Below are 25,169 nucleotides of genomic sequence, written 5' to 3'. Positions count from 1 at the left end.
GAAAGAAAGAAAGAAAAAAGTGTCCATATACTAAGAAGCCTCAAAATGAAACATTTCCCTGCATTTGTATAAGGCATGATTTGAAACATATAACAGTTAATCACAACTATTCTTTCCATTATTATCCAGGTGTCCATTTAATGTGAGCAATTCTTTCTCTTCAGCCATTCCACATACACTTTAATAGTTATCCCAGCTTGAGTTCAATTTACAGAGGCAAGAACCACCACATATTCTTATTTTTTTAAAGATCTTATTTATTCATGGAAAGAGAGAGTGAGAGTGGAGGGGAGAGGCAGAGAGAGAATGTCAAGCAGATTCTGTGCTGAACAGGAAACATGGGGCTTGATCTCACAACCGTGAGATCATAACCTAAGCTGAAACCAAGAGTCCGCAGCTTAACTGGCTGAGCCCCCCAGGCACCCCTGAACCACCACATATTCTTTAGGGGGAAAAAAAGGGTCTGATTTAATACAAAGACACCGTTTATATAATTCAATGTATCCTATTTTCCATGGGAAGCATTCTGTCCCTCTGATACTTTGATGTGTTTCTTCTGAAGTGGTGTTTTCCCCTGACCCCCACCTCTGGGCCCCTCTGAAAAGTAAAATAATGAAATTTTTAAATCTTGGATACTTCTCAAGTTTTCATGCATCTTAGCTGTTTTTTCAAAGCCAGATAATATACATTTAAAAATAAAAACGACGTATAATAAGAAATTCGGTAGCTGTAATGACAAAGCTAAATATAGACCAATTAAATTTGCTTAGTCATCTCTTTGATTTAATCATTGCAAAGGTGACTTTTTTTCTTTAAATTTTTTATTGTTATGTTAATCACCATACATTACATCATTAGTTCTTGATGTAGTGTTCCATGATTCATTGTTTGTGCATAACACCCAGTGCTCCACGCAGAACGTGCCCTCTTTAATACCCATCACCAGGCTAACCCATCCCCCCACCCGCCTCCCCTCTGGAACCCTCAGTTTGTTTTTCAGAGTCCATCGTCTCTCATGGTTCATCTCCCCCTCTGATTCCCCCCAAAGGTGACTTTACGAACTTTGACAGAGTATCATATTAGTCTTACTGTAATTGTAGCCTGTATAATTTGACCACTAACCTAATCTATTGAAATATTTGTTGTTTTTTTTTCTAAGAGGCATATAACTTTTTATTTCACTGAATATTTCTTTGCCTAATTGTGCCCATGCCAATTGTTATTGAATATTTAATAACACAGATTTTGTTCCCATGTATTTCTTCTTTCCTTTTCTAAATGACTTGTCCTCAGGCACCATAAGCATAAAAGTGTCAGTGACATATTTTGTTTATAGCACATAAAATAAAACAGTGTTTTGACAAATACTTGTTTAATTTATTTCATACTGATATGTTACCAATTTGTTTTAAATTTAGTGTAGTATAAAGAGCTCAAAAGAAAGAAAACAAAACAAAACAAAAAAAACTCATGAAGAGTAAGATTATGCACATTACCAAAATATTCTCCCCTTAATAAAAAGCTTCAACAAATTCATTTTTTTATAAACAGCATTTCAGGTATATTTGTCTAGACAAACAGAGTGACAAGATCTGAGCTACACAGCCATAAACATCTGCCTTGATCATCAGTAACAAGCAACCCCTGGGAGAAAAACTTACCAGAGGAAGCAGACAGATTCTGATTGTTTCAGAAAAAAAATAGTACCCTGAATCTTTAACTGCCTAAAGAATATTCTAGTACTTAAAAATTTTCTGACTAGAGAAACTCTGAGAAGTCCTCTAGGCTCTGATTTTTAGGGCATCTTGCCTGTGACCCCATCGAGAAAATAAAGAAAATGAGAAAAAAAGAAAGAAATATATGCAGAAATCATTTGGATAACTTCAGAACATTCCTATGTACTTGGAAGACCTCAGACATTCAAACTGGAAACATCAAGACACAAAGTAACTACATTTGTAGGTTGTCTTATTGTTAATATCGGCAGGTACTTCTTGGGTATCTCTGTGTGAACACCCTGTTCTCTGCAGAAACCACCTCACTTTACAAACCTTATTCCTTCCTCATTAACTCTAAAAAGGTTTAATATGTAAATAAGAGGTGTGATATTGGTGTGGCTACAAAGCAACAACATTAAATTGTAAGAAAACCTTACAGAAATGTTTCAGACTGAAAGAGTGAGTGAGGAGTCCCTCTATTCCTTTTTTTTACGTTGAAGTGTAATTGGGAAATGAAAACAGGCCTTGCCGAGATGAAGAATTAATTCTGGCGACAAGTATAGAGAAGAGGGACTCTCATATTTATTGAAAACACTGCTCTTGGTACCTATTGATCCACTCAAGGGTGATATTTTTGGAGCTGAGTCTGACTTAAAGCCAGGTTCCTCTTATCCCCCGAACTACCCTATCCACAGGTAGACTAGAATAACAGACAAAGTTGGTCTTTAAGAGAAAGGGAGAAAAAGCAAACTTTAGCAGGGTTTTATTCCCTGGTGTAAGCCATTTGCAAAGCCTGCCTTTGGTTCTTGGAGAAATTATATAAATCTTCTTAATAGAGTTATTTTATTATTATTTTTTTTTTAATTTAAGCTGTCTCTATGGATTTCTGATGCTGGTAGAAAAAAATATAATTAATGAAATGAGTTATTTTTCTATTAATTCTTTCTGTTTGTAATGTTCTTCCTGTAATTCTCCAGATGGAAAAATTCTATTTATAAGACCTTAGCATGTCACTTCTTGTGAAGACTTCACTAAGTTACAACACTGCTCTCCCCACACCCATAAAAATCACTCTCTTATCTAATTTATAACAGCCTTTTGTATTCACCCTGATGTATTTCTTTAAAATTCTCTCAGTCCACAGATTTATCGATCATTTACTATGAGCCAAATATTGAGCTCAGTATCGAAGGGGTACAAATATGTACATAATGTGATACAAACCAGTAGAGATTTATACCTAGTGTTGTGGAATGTTAGAGGAGGGAGTCACTGATTTTGTCTAGGGAAATCGAAAAGGTCCCCAGCAAAATGTGATGTTTGAGCTAACTAAATAAAGGAGAATAGGAGGCACCCAAGCAGATGAGATAATAGAGATAGAGACTGGCCAGTCAGAGAAAATAGGAATTGAAAAGACATAAAGGAATGAAAAACTCCATAGAGCATTGGGGAATTTTGTAATATGGGCCTGTAAAAACGTGGAGGTGAGAGGAATAAAGAGAGAAAGGGTCAGTCACATAGATTAGACAAGCAGGTTGAGTGAGGCCAACTGTGAAAACCCTCAAATACTCTTGTCATATTTTCATTTGTTAATCAAATATATTGTGTCCTCAACAAGATTGTATTTTTATATCTTTTAATTTCCTCAGGTTTTTAAAGCTTATAGTTGAATTCTTTCTAAGGGAGCAAGAGTATTGGGAAGAAAAAACAGAAAGGAAAAAATAGAAGAGATAGTTTGGCTAGGAAGAGATGAAGGAATTTTTGTAGAATTAGTATATACCTATATGATTTGAGGATCTGCTTCAAATTTTTCTGTCTAGTGTTTAAAAAGAATTTATTATTTCTTTGGGTAAAACACTGATAACTTTTTGAAGTCAAATTTAAAATTGCAAGTGTCTGGGAAGTTAGATTAGAAATATATAAAATGAATTAATTTCTTTAGATTGGATGATAACATTAGTCACCAGGATAAAGTGTAGTAGGAAGCCTTAAAAGATAAATAAAACGTATTCAGGATAGGAGACAATTTTTATGTACAACAATTTCCTCTAAAAGCTTGTATAAGAGAACATAAGCTTCTGGGAATGAATGAAACTGGATCCAGAGGAGCATTAATATTTCATGGGTTTTTAACAATCGCTTTCTGGGGAATTGAAAAGAGGTATGGAGGCAAGGATAGAAAAAAATGAGAAGGTAGGTTATTCAGAAAAATTACATACAATTGCAAAGGATCTCAAAGTTTGACAGTAAGAACATTTAAATAAAAGTAACCTATTATAGGATTTCAGTTCATTTCTAATATCTTCTTCTAAGGTAGAATATTACTGATAGAGAGAGATATAGATACTGGTACATATAAATATCCTCTGATATATATATGTATTTATACATATGTGTGTATGTGCAAAAATAATCCAAGAATAGACTCATTGCTTATGATTTTATATTTCATTCTATTGGAATTAACAATATTAAAAATTATGTTGGAGGAAACATGTTTGACGACCCAATTCAATTCTACATCCCTCTTCCTCACAGAACCCCATTTGTGCTTAATATTGCCCTCAGGTAAAATGATACTAATTCAAAATTAAAGCCAGTCATGAAATCCTATTTCTCTTGATTGGGATTGTTTTGGAGATATGAACCCTGAGAAATTTTCTAAGAATGAGTTCTAGGCTCTTGTGAAAGAGACAGTAGAGGTGGAAATTCATGGGATTTTTGCTGTTGTTGTTCTAGACATTGTCCTTTTTAGATATTGTACAGGAAAGTGTTCATTCAGTGGGCTTGTGTTGGTCAAATACTAAATATTTCCAGGAAGGCCTGTTCTCAGGACTGACCCATAGCCAGCTTCTGGTTGCTGAGCTCTCAGCCCTTGGAATATTCTACCTGATGGAGTTTCTTTGTAAGCCTGAGGCATTGGGCCATGCTGTACCAGTTTGACCAGATAGTTTATGCTAGCGATGTGATTTGTGGTTTCTGCTGTGAGGAATCCTGAGTCTGCATAGCTGATAGTCATGCAGGCACTGCATGGCTTATGTGACTGATCCCCAGTAAGAATCTGGACACAAAGCCTCAGGTGAGCTTCTCTCATTGGCAACACTTCAAGTACAGTGTTAAATATCCTTCCTGGGACAATTAAACACATTTGTTTAACCCCACTGGGAAGGAACACCTGGAAGTTTATACCTGGTTTCTGTCAACCTTTGCCCACATGCATTTTTCTCTTTGCTGATTTTAACTATAGTTATAGTTTAAACTATAACCATGAGGATAACAGCTTTTGAGTCCTGTGAATCCTTCTAATGAATCACTGAGTGTAGAGGTGGTCTTAGAGATCGCTGGCACAGATTTGATCTTAAGGCCACTGAGTAAATCAGTCTTCATCTAAAACCAATGCGATAACAGATACAGTTTTAATTTTTTTTCTTTAGGAAATTTGTTTTCCTAGTCATATACCATGTAGATTTAGGAAATAAGTGCATTTTATCATCATTGATGTAAGATCAAACAGATTTTTCTTCAGAAAACCAAACCGATTGTTGAGGTATATTGATATACAAAATTAGCACATATTTAATGTATACCTGTTGATGAGTTTGAATATACATGCATACACCTGTGATACCATCCCCACAAACAAGGTAATAAATCTATTATCTCTGAAAGATTTCTTGTGTCCCTTTTGTTTTGTTTTTAATGATAATAACACTTAGTATGAGTTATATCCTTTTAACAAATTTGTAAGTGCACATCGGATTGTTACCTTGCACTATTGTTATACAATGGATCTCTAGAACTCATTTTGTTTAACTATGCCTTATACCCGTTGAACAACATTTACCCATTTCTTTCTCCCCATATCCCTTTGGCAACCACCGTTCCATTCTTTGCTTCTGTGAATTTGACTATTTTAGGAGGAATCATACAGTATTTGCCCTGTAATGACTGACTTATTTCACTTAGCATAATGTCTTCCAGGTTTATCCATGTTGCACAAATGGTAGGATTTTCTTCTTTTTTAAGGCTGATTAATCACTGTGTTTTTCAAAAAATTTCTATTTCATACTTTAGTAGACAAATACCCTTGAATGAAGACAAAGAAAGACTCAGAATATAACCAATTCTTCAATATGCATATTTGTGCATAATGAGATGTAAGAGTCCCGTGCTATCCTCCCAGTGAATGTTCAACCATCAGTAGTCCCCAGATAAATACTGGCATAGGAAAATATCTTTATCATTGCTATGAAATTGTTTTAATCAATTGCTATGTTTTTTTCATCCTAAGATGATTGAACATTAATAAATACAATGCTAAGAAACATGCCCAAATCACCCAACTAAAGGAGGAGAATCAGTTTGTAAGTCTCCGTCCATCTCAGTACAAACCCATACCATTTGTTGTATATCATAGAGTTTGTCTTCATTGCCACTCCATTTCTATGCCAGTATTTACCTTTCCTCCCTACATGTTCAATTATTTAGTCATTCATGCATTCATTAATATATATTTTGGATGCCTATTAGAACTCAGGTTATCAAACTAAGGACTGGGAAAGCAATGATGGGGAAAAAAACCAAAAAGGCACTTCCTGCTCTGATGAGATGTCAAACAAGTCATTATTCTATATAAATGCATAATTTGAAAACAAAATAAGAACTATTGATGAGAGGGAACTAATACTATGACATCATATATCAAAGATACACTGACTATCACAGAAGGTATTTTTGAGAAAAATAGTACATTAGATGAGATGACAAAATTTATTATGAATTAACTATGCCAGAGTGTAGGACGATGCTTTTCAATATCCTAGCCGCTAGCCACATGTTTTTATGGAGCACTAGAAATCCGAGAACAAATTGAGATACATAGTAAGTGTAAAATACATCTGGACTTCAAAGACAGTACCAAGAGGAGAATGAAAATTATATAGCAGGAAAGTCAAGTAAGATGACCCCTCTAAAATGAGCAGTCACATCCAACAATATCCACCAGGTTCTCCCTGGAAAAGAGAAAAGCTTTTTGAAAATGTTTTCCTGGAAACCTTGGGTACAAATTGTTTGCTCACTTTTTAAAGAAGTGATATGATTAAGAACCATAACCAAGGAAGTTATTTGGGATCTAGTAGACATGTTTATGTGAATTGAAGGTAATTTGAATCACAATGGAATAGTTTGAATAGTAAACAAAAGGCAAAAAAAAAAAAGTAGGGGGAAAGTGTAAATGATTTTTTAAGCAGTTTAAGAGGCAGAAAAGAGAGATCCTTGAAGAAGAGGGGGAAGACTTAAAGGAGGTCTTTTGTATTCTTGTTTTTAAGGTAAGTAAGACAATCATATTTTTTCAACTTATTTTTTATTAACTTTTTTTAAGAAGCCAGTACAAAATTTTATTTCATGCCGTAGTACATTCTGCCAATGAATTCTGAAAAAAACAATATAGGTCTAAGAATAAATGAAATATTTAATTATCATAAATAGCAATAGTTGCTTTAAGAAAGCACACTCAAACTTGGTATTTTACAAATTATGAAAAAAATGTTACAAGAAGAATCTATAGAGATTTATATTTATACTATGGATGTTGATCCTTTATTTTAACATCTTCCTTGTTTCTCAAGTATTTTTTTTGTGACACAATTACTTCTTTTTTTAATATATATTTTTATTTGAGTAGAGTTGATACACAATGTTACATTAGTTTCAAGTGTACAACTTAATGATTTGACAAGTTTATGCATTACACTGTTTTCATCACAAGTATAGCTACCATCTGTCCCATTTCATTGCCATTACAATATCATTGATCATATTCTTTACCCTCTGCTTTTTATTCCTATGACTTACTCATCCATAATAGGAGGCCTGTATCTACCTCTCCCCTTTATCCATTTTGCCCAACCCTTCAACCCTCCCCTCTGGCAACCCTCAGTTTGTTCTCTGTATTTATAGTTCTGATTCTATTTTTTGTTTGTTAATTCGTTTTTTTAGATTCTGTTCATGAGCAGAATCATATGATATCTGTCTTTCTCAGCTGACTTAATATTTTACTTAGTATAATACCCATTAGGTCCATCCATGTTGTCTCAAATGGCACAATTTCATCCTTTTTACAGCTATGTAATTTTCCATTGTATATATGCCACTTTTCCTTATCCACTTTTCTATTGATGGACACTTAAGTTGTTTTCATTTCTTGGCTATTGTAAATAATGCTGCAATAAATATAGGGGAGCATATATTTTTTTGACTTTGTGTTTTTGCTTTCCCTGGATAAATAGTGGAATTATTGGATCATATAGTATTTCTATTTTTAATTTTTTGAGGAACATCCATACTGTTTTCCACAGTGGCTGCACTGGTTTGCATTCCTACCAAGAGTGAACAAGGGTTCCTTTTCCTCCACATCCTCACCAAAAATAATTGTTTCTTGTCTTCTTGATTTTAGGCATTCTAACAGGTGAGAGGTGATATCTCATTATGGTTTTGATTTACATTTCCCTGATGATGAGTAATGTTGAACATGTTCTCATGTTCTATTGGCCAGTATGTCTTCCTTGGAAAAGTGTCTATTCAGGTCCTCTGTTCATTTTTGAATCATATTTTTTTTTGGTGTTCAATTGTATACTTTTTTATATATTCTGAATATTAACCCCTATCATATATGTCATTTGCAAATATTTGCACTCATCAGTAGTCTATCTTTCTGTTTTCTTGATTGTTTCCTTCGCTGTGCAGAAGTTTTTTATTTTGATGTACTCCCAATACTTTATTTTTGTTTTTGTTTCCCTTGCCAGAGGAGAAATATCTAAAAAAAAAAAAAAAAAAATGTTGCTATAGCTGATGTCAGAGAAAGTACTGCCTGTATTCTCTTCTAGGATTTTTATGGTTTTCTGGTTTCAGGTCTCCCATTTAGGTCTTTAATCCCTTTTGAGTTTATTATTGTGTGTGATGTTAGAAAGAGGTCCAGTTTCATTCTTTTACATATAGCTGTCCAGGCTTCCCAGCACCATTTGTTGAAAGGACTTTTACCCACTGTATATTCTTACTTTCTTTGTCATAGATTAATTGACTATATAGCTTTGGGTTTATTTCTGAGGTCTCCATTCTCTTCCATTGAACTATGTGTCTGTTTTTGTGTCAGTATCATATGTTTTGATTACTACAGCTTTGTAGTACATCTTGAAATCCAGAATTGTGATGCCTCCAGTTTTTTTCTTCTTTCTCAAGATTGCTTTGGCTATTTTGGGTCTTCTGTGGTTCCATACAAATTTTAGGATTATTTGTTCTAGTTTTGTGAAAAATTCTGTTGGTATTTGATAGGAATTACATCAAATCTGTACATTGCTTTGGGTAATATGCACATTTTGACAATATTAATTCTTCCAATCCATGGACACGGGTATCTTTCCATTTGTTTGTGCCATCTTCAATCACTTTCATCAGTATTTTACAGTTTTCAGAATACAAGTCTTTTACCTCTTTGGTTAAGTTTATTCCTAGGTATTTTATTCTTTTTGGTGTAATTGTAAATGTTGGTGGTGGTGGTTTTCTCTTTCTGCAACTTCATTGTTAGAGTATAGAAACACTACCAATTTCTGGGTATTAATTTTGTATTCCACCACTTTACTGAATTCATTTCTTCTAGTAGTTTTTTTGGTGGAGTCTTTAGGATCTTCCATGTATAATATCATTCATCTGCAAATAGTAACAGTTTAATTTCTTCTCTTCCAATATGATGTCTCTTATTTCTTTTTCTTCTCTGATTGCTGTGGCAAGGACTTCCAGTACTATGTTGAATAAAAGTGGTGAGAGTGGAACATCTTTGTCTTGTTCCTGACCTTAGAGGGAAAACTCTGTTTTCCACTATTGAGAAAGATGTCAGCTGTGAGTTTTTCCTATACCATCTTTATTAATTTGAAGTGTGTTCTCTCTACCATGTTTTGTTGAGAGGTGGGTTTTTTTTTTTTTAATTATCACAAATGGATGTTGAATCTCGTCAAATGGTTTTTCTGCACCTACTAAGGTGATCATATGATTTTTATCCTTCATTTTGTTGATGTGGTGTATGACATTGATTGATTTGCATCTTTGCATCCTGGGAATAAATCCCACCTGATGGTGGTGAGTCATCTTTTTAATGTATTATTGTATGCAATTTGCTAATATTTTGTTGAAGCTTTTGCATCTGTGTTCATTAGCGATATTGGCTTGTAGTTTCCTTTTTTTTTTTTTTGTCTTTGCCTGATTTTGGTATCAGGGTAATGATGGGCTCATAGAATGTATTTGTAAGCTTTTTTTCCACTTCTATTTTTTTTTTCCTCCTTCTAGTTTTAACTCTTCTTTAAATGTCTGGTAAATTCACTTGTGAATCCATCTGGTCCTAGAGTCTTATTTTTTGGTAGTTTTTTGATTACCAATTCAATTTTGTCACTTGTTATTCTATTTCTATTTCCTCTTGGTTGAGTTGTAGAATATTGTATATTTCTAGGAATTTATCCACTTCTAGATTGTCCGATTTGATGGCACGATATTTCATAGTATTTTCTTATAATCCTTTGCATTTCTGTGGTATCAGTTGTTACTTCTCCTTTCTCCTTTTTGATTTTATTTATTTTTTTTGTCCTCTTTCATTTTTTCTTGATGAGCCTGGCTAAGAGTTTGTAAATTTTGTTTATCTTTTCAAAGAACCAGCTCTTGGTTTCATTGATTTTTTTCTTTTCCTTTTTCTTCTCTTTTCCTTTTCTTTTTTTTTTTTTTTTGTCTCTATTTCATTTATTTCTGCTCTGATCCTTACTATTTCCTTTCTTCTACTCACCTTAGACTTTGCCTTTTCTAGTTCCTTTAGGTATAAGGTTAGATTGCTTATTTGCATTTTTTTTCTTATTTCTTGAGGTAGGCCTGTATTGTTATCTACGTCCATCTCAGAACTGCTTTCATTATGTCCCAGAGCTTTTTGACTGTTGTGTTTTCATTTTCATTTGTCCCCATGTATTTTTTTATTTCTTCTTTGATGGCTTCATTGACCCATTGGTTGTTTAGTATCATGTTGTTTAGTCTCCATGTGTTTGTGTTTTTCTCATTTATTTTTCTTGTGATTTATTTCTAGTTTTATATCACTGTGGCCAGAAAAGAAGTATGGTGCAATTTCAATTTTCTTAAATTTATTGAGGCTCGTTTTATGGCCAAATATGTGATCTATTGTGGAGAATGTCCCATGTACACTTAAAAAAATGTGTATTCTGCTGTTTTGGGATGGAATGTTCTATGAATATCTGTTATGTTCATCTGGTCCAATGTGTCATTCAAAGGCATTGTTTTCTTATTGATTATATGTCTGGATGATCTATCCATTGATGTAAATGGAGAGCTAACATCCCCTACTACTTTATAATACGATGTATTACCATCAGTTTCTCTCTTTATGTCCATTAATATTTGCTTTATGTATTTAGGTGCTCCAATGTTGGAGGCACAGATATTTACAATTATGACATTTTCTTATTGGATTGATCTCTTTATCATTATGTAATGCCCTTCTTTGTCTCTTGTTACAGTCTTTTGTTTTAAACTCTGTTTTTTCTGATATGAGTATTGCTACCCCAGCTTTTTTTTTTTTTCACTTCCATTTGCATGGGGAATATTTTTCCAACCCTTCACTTTCAATCTGTATGTGTCTTTAGGTCTGAAGTGAGTTTCTTATAGACAGAATATAGGTGGGTCTTGTTTTATTATCCATTCCACCATCCTATGTCTTTTTTTTTTTTTTCAAGAACAACTCAACTTTTATTAAAAGAAAAAAAAGCATATTATTATGGTTGACAATAGCACCTCAAAAGTAAGCCTCAGGGGTAAGCACTTTCCACAACTTATTTCTCCTAGGCCTGTACCCCTGGACATTTATTAATATCTGAAAGTCATTATCTTTCAAACTTTCTCTTAATTTGGAATTTCAAAAAATAGAACTTATGCCAGAAAACATTTCTACATAATCAAATATTAACGTAGGTTTTGTAGAAATTTTAAACAATGGTAACTTGGGCCTACTACTAAAATCCTCCTTGATTTGCAAATTCTATGTTTTTTGATTGGAACATTTAGTCCATTGGCATTTAAAATAATTATCAAAAGGTTGTTCTTAATGACATTTTTTCCAATTTATTTTTGGTTGTTTTGGTAGTTCTTCTTTGTCCCTTTCTTCTCTTGCTCTCTTTCTTTGTGATCAATGAGTATCTATAATGTTTTGTTTGGCTTTCTCTCTGTTTTTTGTGTATATATGATAGGTTTTGAGTTTGTGGTTACCATGAGGTTCATATATAATATTTTATTATATTTTTTCATATATAACATTTCAAATAAATAGCAGTCCACATTAATTTGATGGTCATTTAAGTTTAAACACACTCTTGAAGAAGAAGGAAGAGGAGGAGGAGGAGGAAAAAGAAAAAAAAGAAAAAAACTCTTTTACTTGCCTTTTTACTCCCTTCTCCATATTTTATGTATATGTTGTCATATTTTCCATCTTTTTTTCATATTTTTCTTGTGTCTAATTATGGCCATTTTTTTTTCTACTTAAAGAAGTCCCTTTAACATTTCCTGTAAGTCTGGTTTATTGCTGATAAACTCCCTTATCTTTTGTTTGTCTTGGAAAGTCTTTATCTCTTCTTCAAATCTGAATGATAACCTTGCCAGGTAGAGTATTCTTGGTTGTAAGTTTTTCCTTTCAGCACTTTGAAAACATCAAGCCACTCCCTTTTGCCTTGCAAAATTCCTGCTGAAAACTCAGCTGATAGCCTTATAGGTTTTCCCTTGTTTCTTTCTTGCTGCTTTTAAGATTCTCTCTTTATCTTTAACTTTTGGCTTTTTAATTATTATGTGCCATGGCATGGACCTCTTTGAGTATCTTGTTTGGAATTGTTGGTGCTTCTTGGACTTGATGTTTATTTCCCTCCCTAAGTTAGGGAGGTTTTCCGTTATTATTTTTTCAAGTAAGTTTTCTACACCTTTCTCTCTCTCTTTTTCTGGGACTCTTATAATGCAAATGTTCTTCACATCGTGTTATCCAAGAGATCTCCTAATCTATCCTCATTTTTTAAAAAATTATTTTCTCTTTTTGCTGTTCAGCTTGTGTGCTTTTCATTACCTGTCTTCCTGATCACTGAAACATTCTTCTGAATCCTCTAATCTGTTGATTCCCTCTAGTGTGTTTTATATTTCAGTTATTATATTCTTCAGCTCTGGTTCTTTTTAATATTTGCTATCTCTTTGAAGCTCTCATGAGTTCTTCCAACTTTTTTTTTCCCTCCAGCCTGATGAGTATCTTTGCAATCATTATTTTAAATTATTTATCAGACACAGTCCTTATCTCCATTTTATTTAGTGGCTTTTCTGAGGTTCTCTCCCTGTTCTTTCTTTGGAACATATTCCTCCCCATTTTGCTTGACTTTCTGTGTTTGTGTCTATGGATTGGATAAAACAGCTACTTCTCCTAAAGTTGAAGGAGTTGTCTTGTGTATAATGTTCCCTATGCAGACTGTGTGTGCTTGATGGCTTGCTGGCTGGCTGGAGCTGTGGCTTTATATGTTAGTTACTCTTTTAAGCCATGTTTTTTTTACAGAAAGAATAAAGAAAGAATAATAATAGAAGAAAAAAAAGAAAAGACAAAATAAAAAAGGGAATAAGAAATAAAAGAACAAAAACAAAAAAAATAAAATAAGACAAGACAAATTTTAAAAAGTAAACAAATAAACAAACAAAACAAAAACAACAACACAACAACACAAAACCAAGGCTTGTTTTATGTGCCCCCATACCACAGAGTAGCTAGTGTGGGATAGTAGACCCTGGGCTCACTGAGGTCGCAGGCCCACTATGATGACTGGGACTTGCCTGCTATGGCATCCAGACCCTGTTCTGGTCTATGCTTTTAAGGTAGGGTGAGAATGTAAACCATATTGTTCTCCAGTCCCTCTGACCTGGAGAGCTTTCCTGGAGCTCTTCTGCTTCTTGCCAGAGTTCTAGTGCTGTCTCTTTTATATGCTAGTTTCTCTTTTAAACTATGGCTTTTATCTGTACCCAAGGACTTGTCTGAGTCCTGTTCTGGGTTCCTCAGGACTATCCCTCCCCACAACCATTTGCAGCATTGGGGTGAGAGATCCCTTTGTTACTGTGTGTCCATCTCTCTTGCTGTTCTTTTGCTGTTCTATCTTTGGTTGTTCAGTAGCTGTGTAGTCCACCCTCAGTTCTTTAGAAGGAACTATTGTATAAATAGGTGTAATTTGGTGTGTTCTGTGGAGGTGAGTTCAGGGTCTTCCTATATCACCATCTTAAATCAGAACTCCCAAGACAATCATATTTAAATATGATCCATGAGAGAGAATTTGAATATGAATATAAATAATAAAAAAGGGATAACTGAGAGTATAAGCATAAGTTTTCAGAGGAGCAGTTTTTTTGATTTTTCAAAGTACAATGTAAGGATCAGCTTCCCTGGCAAGTTACTTAGTATTCTATATTAATCTTCTACTTAATCAGGTTTTTTTTTTAGCTGACAAATTTCCTTTACTTATTTTTGTATCCACATGATTGTAAAAAGCAGATAGTGTTAAATTGCTATTTTTGGTAAAAACACACAGTGTTCAAACATAAGAAGGATTACATTCTTTGGACAGGTTTTATTCCCAGGATATCAAACGCCTTGGCCATAACAGCAGCTACTGCTTCACAAAGCAGCATACACCCCACATGTTTACCTTCAACACTTGTCCAGTTTGTTGATCTTTCTCCACACAATAGCAGCTATCATAGAATTCTGTGAAAGTAGTTGCCGGCTCGTAGATATAATCACAGAGAGTGTGGAGAAATAAGTCATCTAAAATCTTCTGGAGAATCTCAGGAAACCGTAAAATGCTCCGGCCTAGTTTCCATTCCTTCTCATGGTCCAAAATGATCTTGGTCTCTTGAGCAGCTTTCTGGAGCATCTCTTCATCAATATTGGCCAGACGTGCAATAGACCTGATTCTAGTGAAGGCATACAACAAGTAAGCAGCCGTGTTTCCTCTGTCATCCAGCATTTTGTCAAAGGAGAAGATGTAGTCATTCAACCGGTTATGACAAAGATCAGCATATTTGATACAACCATAAGCAACAGATGTCTGAGCAGCCTTTAATTCCGCTGCAGTTAAGACCTTGTCTCTTTTTCCTTCAATTTGTCCATGGATCGTTTTAGTCCTTCTTCCAGAAAGTCTATGAGGCGCACTGTTTCACCTGAACGTGTTTTAAACTTCTTCTTGTCTTCCCCCAGCACCACACCAAATCCAGCATGAGACATTCGAGTTACTTTAGGGTCATACCAACCAGCCATTTGAGCAGCACCAAATACGGTCTGGAAGTGCACAGATTGTCCACTGTCCACCACATAGATAATCATATCTGCTTTTTCCTCAAATAGTCTTTGCTTAAGAGCAGCCAGGTCAAATGTATCATAGGTATAACCTCCATCTGATTTTACTATGGTTAATGGTATAGAACATCCTGGGATAAACACAATCTTTCTGCCATCATCCACTTGCACAAATCCTTTATCTTCTAATTCCTTTACAATTCCATTCATCCTGTCTTGATAGAAGGATTCCCCTCTCTCTATTAAAGAGATGTCCAATGCGTCATAGATTTTATTAAACTCTTGACGGGAAACATCACAGATAAGTTTCCAAGCTTTTGTAATATCTGTGCATTGATTTTATATCCTGCTACTTTACTGAATCCCTGTATGAGTTCTAGTAGTTTTGGGGTAGAGTCTTTTGGGTTTTCCACATACAGTATCATATCATCTGCAAAGAGTGAGAGTTTGACTTCCTCTTTGCCGACTTGGATGCCTTTGATTTCTTTTTGTTGTCTGATTGCTGTGGCTAGGACTTCTAATACTATGTTGAATAGCAGTGGTGATAGTGGACATCCCTGCCACATTCCTGACCTTAGGGGGAAAGCTCTCAGCTTTTCCCCATTGAGAATGATATTCGCTGTAGGTTTTTCATAGATGGCTTTTATGATATTGAGGTATGTACCCTCTATCCCTATACTCTGAAGAGTTTTGATCAAGAAAGGATGCTATACTTTGTCAAATGCTTTTTCTGCATCTATTGAGAGGATCATATGGTTCTTGTTCTTTCTTTTGTTAATGTATTGTATCACGTTGATTGATTTGCGGATGTTGAACCAGCCTTGCAGCCCAGGGATAAATCCCACTTAGTCATGGTGAATAATCCTTTTAAATGTACTGTTGGACCCTTTGGCTAGTATTTTGGTGAGATTTTTGCATCCATGTTCATCAAGGATATTGGTCTGTAATTCTGCTTTTTGATGGGGTCTCTGTCTGGTTTGGGGATCAAGGTAATGATGGCCTCATAAAATGGGTTTGGAAGTTTTCCTTCCATTTCTATTTTTTGGAACAGTTTCAGGAGAATAGGTATTAATTCTTCTTTAAATGTCTGATAGAATTCCCCTGGGAAGCCATCTGGCCCTGGGCTTTTGTTTGTTGGGAGATTTTTGATGACTGCTTCAATTTCCTTAGTGGTTATAGGTCTGTTCAGGTTTTCTATTTCTTCCTGGTTCAATTTTGGTAGTTGATACATCTCTAGGAATGCACCCATTTCTTCCAGGTTATCTAATTTGCTGGCATATTGTTGCTCATAATATGTTCTTATTATTGTTTATATTTCTTTGGTGTTGGTTGTAATCTCTCCTCTTTTCTCTTTTCTTTTGGATAAGTCTGGCCAGGGGTTTATCAATCTTGTCAATTCTTTCAAAGAACCAGTTCCTAGTTTCGTTGATCTGTTCTACTGTTCTTTTGGTTTCTATTTCATGGATTTCTGCTCTGATCTTTATTATTTCTCTTCTCCTGATGGGTTTAGGCTTTATTTGCTGTTCTTTCTCCAGCCTCTTTAAGTGTAGGGTTAAGTTGTGTATTTGAGACCTTTCTTGTTTCTTGGGAAAGGCTTGTATTGCTATACTTTCCTCTCAGGACTGCCTTTGCTGTATCCCAAAGATTTTGGACAGTTGTGTTTTCATTTTCATTGGTTTCCATGAAATTTTTTAATTCTTCTTTAATTTCCTGGTTGACCCATTCATTCTTTAGTAGGATGCTCTTTAGCCTCCATGTATTTGAGTTCTTTCCGACTTTCCTGTTGTGATTGAGTTCTAGTTTCAAAGCATTGTGGTCTGAAAATATGCAGGGAATAATCCCAATCTTTTGGTACCGGTTGAGACCTGATTTGTGACCTAGGATGTGATCAATTCTGGAGAATGTTCCATGGGCACTAGAGAAGAATGTGTATTCCGTTGCTTTGGGATGGAATGTTCTGAATAGGTCTGTGAAGTCCATTTGGTCCACTGTGTCATTTAAAGTCTTTATTTCCTTGTTGATCTTTTGCTTAGATGATCTGTCCATTTCAGTCAGGGGGGTGTTAAAGTCCCCCACTATTATTGTATTGTTATCAATGTGTTTCTTCGCTTTTGTTATTAATTGCCTTATAAAATTGGCTGCTCTCATGTTAAGGGCATAGATATTTACAACTGTTAGATCTTCTTGTTGGATAGACCCTTTAAGTAGGATATAGTGTCCTTCCTCATCTCTTATTACAGTCTTTGTTTTAAAATCTAATTTGTCTGACATAAGGATTGCCACCCCAGCTTTCTTTTGGTGTCCATTAGCATGGTAAATGGTTTTCCACCCCCTCACTTTCAATCTGGGGGTGCCTTTGGATCTAAAATGAGTCTCTTGCAGACAGCATATTGATGGGTCTTGTTTTTTAATCCAATCTGATAGCCTGTGTCTTTTGATTGGGGCATTTAGCCCATTTACATTCCGGGTAACTATTGAAAGGTTTGATGAATTTAGTGCCATTGTATTGCCTGTAAGGTGACTGTTACTGTATATTTTCTCTGTTCCTTTCTGATCTATGCTGCTTTTAGGCTCTCTCTTTGCTTAGAGAACCCCTTTCAATATTTCTTGGAGGGCTGGTTTCATGTTTGCAAATTCCTTTAGTTTTTGTTTGTCCTGGAAGCTTTTTAACTCTCCTTCAATTTTCAATGACAGCCTAGCTGGCTATAGTATCCTTGGCTGCGTATTTTTCTCGTTTAGTGCTCTGAAGATATCCTGCCAGTCCCCTCTGGCCTGCCAGGTCTCTGTAGATAGGTCTGTTGCCAATCTAATATTTCTACCATTGTAGGTTACGTATCTCTTCTCCCGAGCTGCTTTCAGGATTTTCTCTTTGTCTCTGAGACTCGTAAGTTTTACTATTAGATGTCAGGGTGTTGACCTATTTTTATTGATTTTGAGAGGGGTTCTCTGTGCCTCCTTGATTTTGATGCCTGTTTACTTCCTCACATAGGGAAGTTCTCTGCTATTACTTGTTCCAATATACCTTCTGCCCCTATCTCTCTTCTTCTGGGATCCCAATTATTCTAATGTTTCATCTTATTGTATCACTTATCTCTTGAATTCTGCCCTCGTGATCCTGTAGTTGTTTCTCTCTCTTTTTCTCAGCCTCTTTATTTTCCATCATTTGGTCTTCTATATCGCTGATTCTCTCTTCTGCTTCATTTATCCCAGCAGTTAGTGCCCCCATTTTTGATTGCCCCTCATTAATAGCTTTTTGATTTCGACTTGGTTAGATTTAGTTCTTTTATTTCTCCAGAAAGGGTTTCTCTAATAAGTTCCACGCTTTTTTCAAGCCCAGCTAGTATCTTTAAAGTCATGATTCTGAACTCTAGGTCCGACATCATACTAATGTCCGTGCTGAGTAGGTCCCTGGCTGACGGTACTATCTCTTGTTCTTTTCGTTGAGGTGATTTTTTTCGTCTTGTCATTTTGTCCAGAGGAGAATAGATGAATGAGAGAACAAAATGCTAACAGGTTAACAACGTCCCCAGCAAATATACTCTATACAAATCAGAAAAGACCTGAAACCAGGGGAAAAAAAAGGGAAAGAAAGAAAAAAGAAAGAGAAAAGAAAGAAAAAAACCAAAAAAACAAAAAGAAAAAGATAAAAACAAAAACAGAACAATACAAAAAAAAAAACCAGAATATGATCAAATATGATCAGGCTAGTGCATAGATCAGTGACACACACTAGATTTTGGGCATATTTTGGTCTGTTAGAAAAAAGTGCTTCCTAAAATTTTAAAGGAAGAAAGACTAGTATATGTACAAAATAAGGGTTATACATGAAGGGATGGAAGATGACTGTAAAGACGAAAATTATAAAAGATTTTATAAAAGGAATTCATAAGAAGTTGTTTGAAAAAAGAAAGAAGAAGATTTAAAAAAAAAAAGAAAGAAAAACGAAAAAAAAAGGAGACAATGTGATCAGGCAGGAGACTAGAACAAAGCCATACTCTAGTGATTTAGGGTATATTTTGATCTGTTAGAAGAAACTGTATCTCAAAATTCTAAAGAGAGAACAACTTATATATATATATATATATATGTATATATATATATATATATATATATATGCCAAAAATAAGGGTAACTACTATGAAGGGATAAAATATGACTCTAAAAATGAAAAATAAAAAATGTTTTTTTTAAAAAAGGGATTGATAAGATGTTGGTTGAAAAGGGAAAAAGAAAAATTAAAAAGACAGTTAAAAAAATTAACTTTGAAAAACTAATGAATCATGGTAAAAAAAGCCATGAATTCTATGTGCAGTATTCCCCTAGCGCTGGAGTTCTCCCATTCTCCTTGATCGGTAAACTTGGTCTTGGCTTGCTGGCTGTTCCTGCTGATCTTCTGGGGGAGGGGCCTGTTGCTGTGGTTCCCAAATGTCTCTGCTGGAGGCTGAATTGCCCCGCCCTTGTTGGTCTGGTCTAAGCAAGCTGCTCGTGTTTGCTCTCAGGAGCTTTTGTTCCCTGCAAGCTCTGGTACAGCGTTGGAGGACCAGGGTGAAAATGGTGGCCTCCCAGTCTCCACTTGGAGGAGCTGAGAACTTGTGGCCCCGCTCCTCAGTGCGCCCCCAGAGAAAAGCAGTCACTCCCGTCTCCCTGGTCTCCAGCTGCACTCCGCGCTCACCCGGCCTGTGACCAAGCGTTTCTATCTCTGGCACCCGACCCCATGTGGAGTCTCCAAACCCAGCAGATCCCTGCAGTGTGCGTCCGTCCTGCTCCTCCCGGAGGAGGAAGGGGAGTCTCCCCGGGTCTGCCGCTTGTTGGGTCCCTGCCTGAGGAGCAGTGGCCCGACTGGGCCACAGATCACAGTTTATGGCAACCCCGAGCTGAGAGCCCACGCCTCGGCTCCGTCTCTGCAGCCGGCTTCCCCACTCCGATACCTGGGAGCTCTGCCGCACTCAGGCACCCCCGGTCTTTCTGTGACCCCGAGGGTCCTGAGACCACGCTGTCCCGCAAGGGTTCCACCCCCTGCTTAGCCACTGGAGCGACGTCCCTCAGAGGAGCCGACTTCTAAAAATTCCGATTTGGGGCTCCGCAGCTCTATCACTTGCCAGAAGCAGCGGATGGAGGCCCCCTCCCCCGCCGTCTATCCTCCCGAATATCGCCTCGGATTCACTTCTCTGCACGTCCTACCTTCCAGAAAGTGGTCACTTCTCTGTTCAGAGAATTGTTGCTACTCTCTTCTTCGGTCTCCTGTTGAGTTCGTAGGTGTTCAGAATGGTTTGATCCCTATTCAGCTGAATTCCTGAGACCAGACAAAATCCAGGTCTCCTACTCCTCCGCCATCTTGCTCCTTCTACTTCTTCCCTTTTTTCTATGAGTTCCTTATTGGCTTAGAGCCAACCACAGGGAGGCTGTCAGAATATTGTACATTAGAATTTTTTACAAGCACTTTGCACTATTCACCTTATTCACTATATTTTGTAATTATTATTTAATAATTAATTCAATAGTACAACAAACACCTCCTCAAATCCCAGAGTGCTTTTTACATAATTAATACCTAAAGGGATTAATTTCTCCACTATTAAGATCTATGATGTAGAAATCATTATAAGTACTTCTAAGACATTATATAATAGTTAAGAAAATAAAAGAAGGGTGGTTACCTCTTTAATGCCAAAAGAAAATAAACTTTCTGAGTCCAAAGTGAGGTTTGACTCTAACACCTGAATGGAGTTATCCTTTTGAGGGAATGAGCCATATAATCTTTCATATACCATTGGTTGGGCTTTGCATTTTAACACTCCAACTGAAAATATGTTCTTTTAAGAAGTGAGACATTCAGTTGAATTGTTCAAAGCCATATATAATGAATGGGCCAGATTTTCTTTTCATTACCATTCCTAAGAGCACATTTGCAAAGATCTATGAAAGAGGGTACTTGTTTCACATTTTGGGAACCAAACATTGTTCAATAATGTTGAGGATGTTAGTTCAATGAACTAATTAATTTTAGCTTTTAAATATCCTCTTCCATTTTCTCTACTGTCAATTGGAGAACTTTCATGAGAACACACATGAGAAAAACAGGATTTAGGCCTTATTCACAAAATCAAAGCTGTGCCATGAGAAGCCAGCCATAGAGGCATGATGCACATTCTACATTCTCAGAAATAGTCTGAAGTGTTTTCAGACTAGGATAGTTAATTTAGTAGCTCATTAGTAAGTAAAAGGATTTCCTAGCACCTCTTTCTACCAATTCCTATGAAAAGCAAGAACCAAAAACAGAACTCACAGGATAGCCTAAGTATGGCAAAAAAAAAAAAAAAAAAAAAAAAAAAAAAAAAAATTCACATAGAGTATTGAATTTCCTCTTGAAAATATTGGAAAATTTGTCAGTATGACACATTCTCACAATTGATTGAACATAGTTTATTGTTGCTTTTCTTTAGAGAGGGTGGGTATTTTCCAGGTCCCCTCATTTCTTATTGTCCTTTTGACACTGAATTTTAGTGTGAACTTCCTTTTCTGCTGACCCATTTCATTGACATATCATAATTGTCTGAGTCTTGTAAGTATCTTAATTGTCAATCCCTGATCAAAAGAAAGATTCTTTAAACATTTTGCATGAAAACAGCTGTTTGACAATTTGAATTAAGCTTTGACCTCACTAGGGCAAGAGTGGGATGAGAGTTCATAGCAGAAGACTTACACAGGATGCTCAGGTGTGACAATAGTCTCTGTCAGCATCCATAAATTAAATGTAGGCTAGTTCTGCAACCCAGTTATAAAAGCCATTCTAACCTACTTAGTGTGGGAAATAAACATCCAGCGCCATATGGATAAAGGAAATCATGAAATAAGTCTGTAAAATCATGACTGTGGTCATATTATGGGCAAACACTGAGCTATTGTTTTCTAAAAGAGGTGGTTGTATCATGGGGTGCTGAAGAGGATGTTAGAGAACATTTTTGTCACAAGTCTCCATCTTGCCATTAAAACATAAATGTTCTTGCCATTGAAGCAGAAATGCTCAATGTAACTGTGACTCTGCTGTGTTGTTTGCTGTATGCAAACTTTTCAGAGAAAATCATCTGGGGCTCAGGTCCTGTTCTAGCTGTTGTACATATAGGTGGTATTAGAGTAGACCTTTCTAACAGTGACTCTCACCTCTTCTGCCACATTAATACTCTCTTACTAAAAAGAGGAAAATAAATATAAAACATTTTCTCTAGAAAACTTGAATATAGATTTCATCCTCATTTGATTACTTTTTTCTTAAATTAATAAAGGTAAACACAGATCTTAACTTTATAAAGGCATAAAAAACTCCCAACTTCAAAACTATAACTATTAAGTTATTCAGAGTAATATTAAGATATTCAGAAATAGCAATCTTTTTTTAATTTAATTTAATTTTATTATGTTATGTTAGTCACCATACAATACATCATTAATTTTTGATGTAGTGATCCATGATTCATTGTTTGCGTATAACACCCAGTGCTCCATGCAGTACGTGCCCTCCTTAATACCCATCACCAGGCTAACCCATCCCCCCACACCCCTCCCTTCTAGAACCCTCGTCTGTTTCTCAGAGTCCATAGTCTGTAATGGTTCGTCTCTCCCTCCGATTCTCCCCCCCTTCATTTTTCCCTTTGTTCTCCTAATGTCCTCCATGAAGAAATAGCAATCTTAATAATAATTAGAGATGTTACTAAGTGCACAAATAACCCAAAATATTACTCAGATCATAGGGAATATAATCACTAAAATGCTTGCGGGGCAGAATAATGGCCACATATGCAAGATAATCATATGAAATGCCAAAGACCAAACAAATGGGAAAGGATACTTAGGAAAACTGAAGGGTGAAATTTCAATATTTTTAAAATATGTCCACAACTTGATAAAATAACCAACAGGACATTAGCTGCACTAAAATTTTCTCAGGTATATATAAGTACTTGGGAGATAATTCTCAATGACTCTCCTGTCTTTCTGCAATGTTATTAGCAGAGGCACCAATAGCTTTTGTTTTGGACTATCTTTTCAAGGATGCTTATATTTCAAATGACCTTAGAAGACAGAGATAATGTCTCCCTGGAGGGAACAAAGATTGGGCATGTTTGCTTACATCCTAACATAAAAGATTTGAGTTAATTAAACTCAGGACTCCTCAAACATTCTTAACCTTATAGCTGAATTTTAAGCTTCTGAAGATTCCTTAACCATCACAGCATCTACCTGGGATGTTCTATGTTGTCCCTGTGACACTGGGGAAACAAGGACAACTGATATGCAAGGTTAGCTTATGCTGCTTACTGTCCCAAGATGATAATGTGGCAGACTAAATTCTTAGTGTTCAATAGTATAAAATCTCAGATCCTTCCCACTTAATAATGCAGCAAGCCCTAAGCCTACATTCTTATGTCAGTAACTGAATCCAATTTTCCAATCTTTCCAACTTCTGGATTGTGAATAGAAGTTGATTTTTACAGTTACCTGAGTTAGTTCTGGATTCATTTATTCAATTTTTCAATCTTTGTTTTCTCATAATGAATTCATATCATGTCCCAGTTCATTGATTGAATGGTAGAAATGAAAATTACAAACATTAAATCTACAACAACATACCCCCACCCACGACAAACCTCTCTGAATCTCCCTGCTTCTGACCTCTACTTGTAGTAATTAATTAAATAGGCATTACCTAGAATAAGAATATTGGGTTTTGCATCCTGCTAAGTCAACTAATTTTGGACATCTATCATGATCTAAAATAAAACACTGACACTGAAACTTCTTTAATGCATAATAATAACTTTATAGTGACTTTTAAGCTTCCAAAGATTTGAAAGCATATGTGTGAAGTGGCCTTGCTGTTTCTGTTAAGCAGCTCATATTATGTGTCCCAAAATACTTCCAAAATTGTACTATTAGAGCCAAGGCTCTTTCTATGATCACATTGATAGAATTACAATTTTCAGTGTCAGATCTACAGATTCCATGGTTTCATTTCTGCTCTTAGCTTTTGATTTGGAATAGCTCAAGTTGTTATTTCTATTATATTCTCTATAACTCTCTGTTAAAATAGCATTGCACGGTAATATCCATGTGGAACAAGTTTCTGAAAATAAATGACAGTTAAAGTTTAAAATAACTATGTGATTCTCCTTTTCACATAAATACATTTTTTTTCTTCTTTTTTAACTCACTTGACATGTTCCCCTAAAGAGCCCTATTGGTAGTGAAAAAGATCCCGGGTCAATTTGTTCCTTATCAGTCAAGAGCATTGAAAAGGCTGACTGAAAGATGTTATAGTTATCTTTTCTTATTAGGCTACAGGGAAAATAAGTTACGTGGCACAAAGATCTAAAGCTTATTCATGAGATTTCCCTGTTAATGCTACCCTTTAACAAAAGGGTTATTATCCTTCCTATAAGACCTCTGAGAGGTAACTCATGAAATGTGAGATTTCAGAGAACACCCAAATCTCTGCCATTACCTATACGATACCCATAAGAGTCCCTCACTTTTCTTGTAAGTTTATTACTGACTTTAAATAAAAAATAGAGCTCTAGCTTCTCCAAAGTACTGATAATGAGAAGAGTGAGTCTGGGCATTGAGAGTTTAGCTAAGCTATACCATAGTATTGCTGCCTCAGCATCCATTGTCTTTGGCCCAGTGGCCTGTAGGGACTTTAAACTGACACCAGTTCCCTCATGCAAGTGCATGTCCCAAGTAACAGCCTGCAGAGCCATAACAAATATAAGTTCTTGATATGAATTCCCCAATGATCCTTGTGATCATTATTAGCCTCCCCCATCTCCTAAAGTATTCCCTTTGTGTACCTCTTAAATAAGACCTCTGTAGAGCTTATCAAAATTCTGCTCTTTCTGGTTTGAATCAACCAATCCAGCTGTAGCCAGGGAACTCCAAAGCGCTTCATCCATGGACTCCAACAAAGGCATATACCCCGGTCCTGTCGCTCTACTTGTACTCTGCCTTGATCTCCCTGTGTGGCTTTTTGAGGCATGCCATGTAGTTTG

At 35.8% G+C, this 25,169-nt stretch overlaps 1 pseudogene; it reads right to left on the bottom strand.

Moving 5' to 3' along the window:
• Window positions 1-14,378: 14,378 nt before the first annotated feature.
• On the bottom strand, window positions 14,379-24,342 carry LOC114221071 (arginine--tRNA ligase, cytoplasmic pseudogene; annotated as a pseudogene).
• Between the last annotated feature and the right edge of the window lie 827 nt (window positions 24,343-25,169).

Source organism: Eumetopias jubatus, unplaced genomic scaffold, assembly GCF_037043125.1.
Source record: "Eumetopias jubatus isolate StellerSeaLion01/CBP00866 unplaced genomic scaffold, mEumJub1_p1.0 scaffold_1, whole genome shotgun sequence".
In the NCBI taxonomy this organism is placed as follows: domain Eukaryota; kingdom Metazoa; phylum Chordata; class Mammalia; order Carnivora; family Otariidae; genus Eumetopias; species Eumetopias jubatus.
The sequence above is the reverse complement of the archived record's forward strand: the minus strand, read 5'-3'. Positions and strand labels throughout refer to the sequence as shown.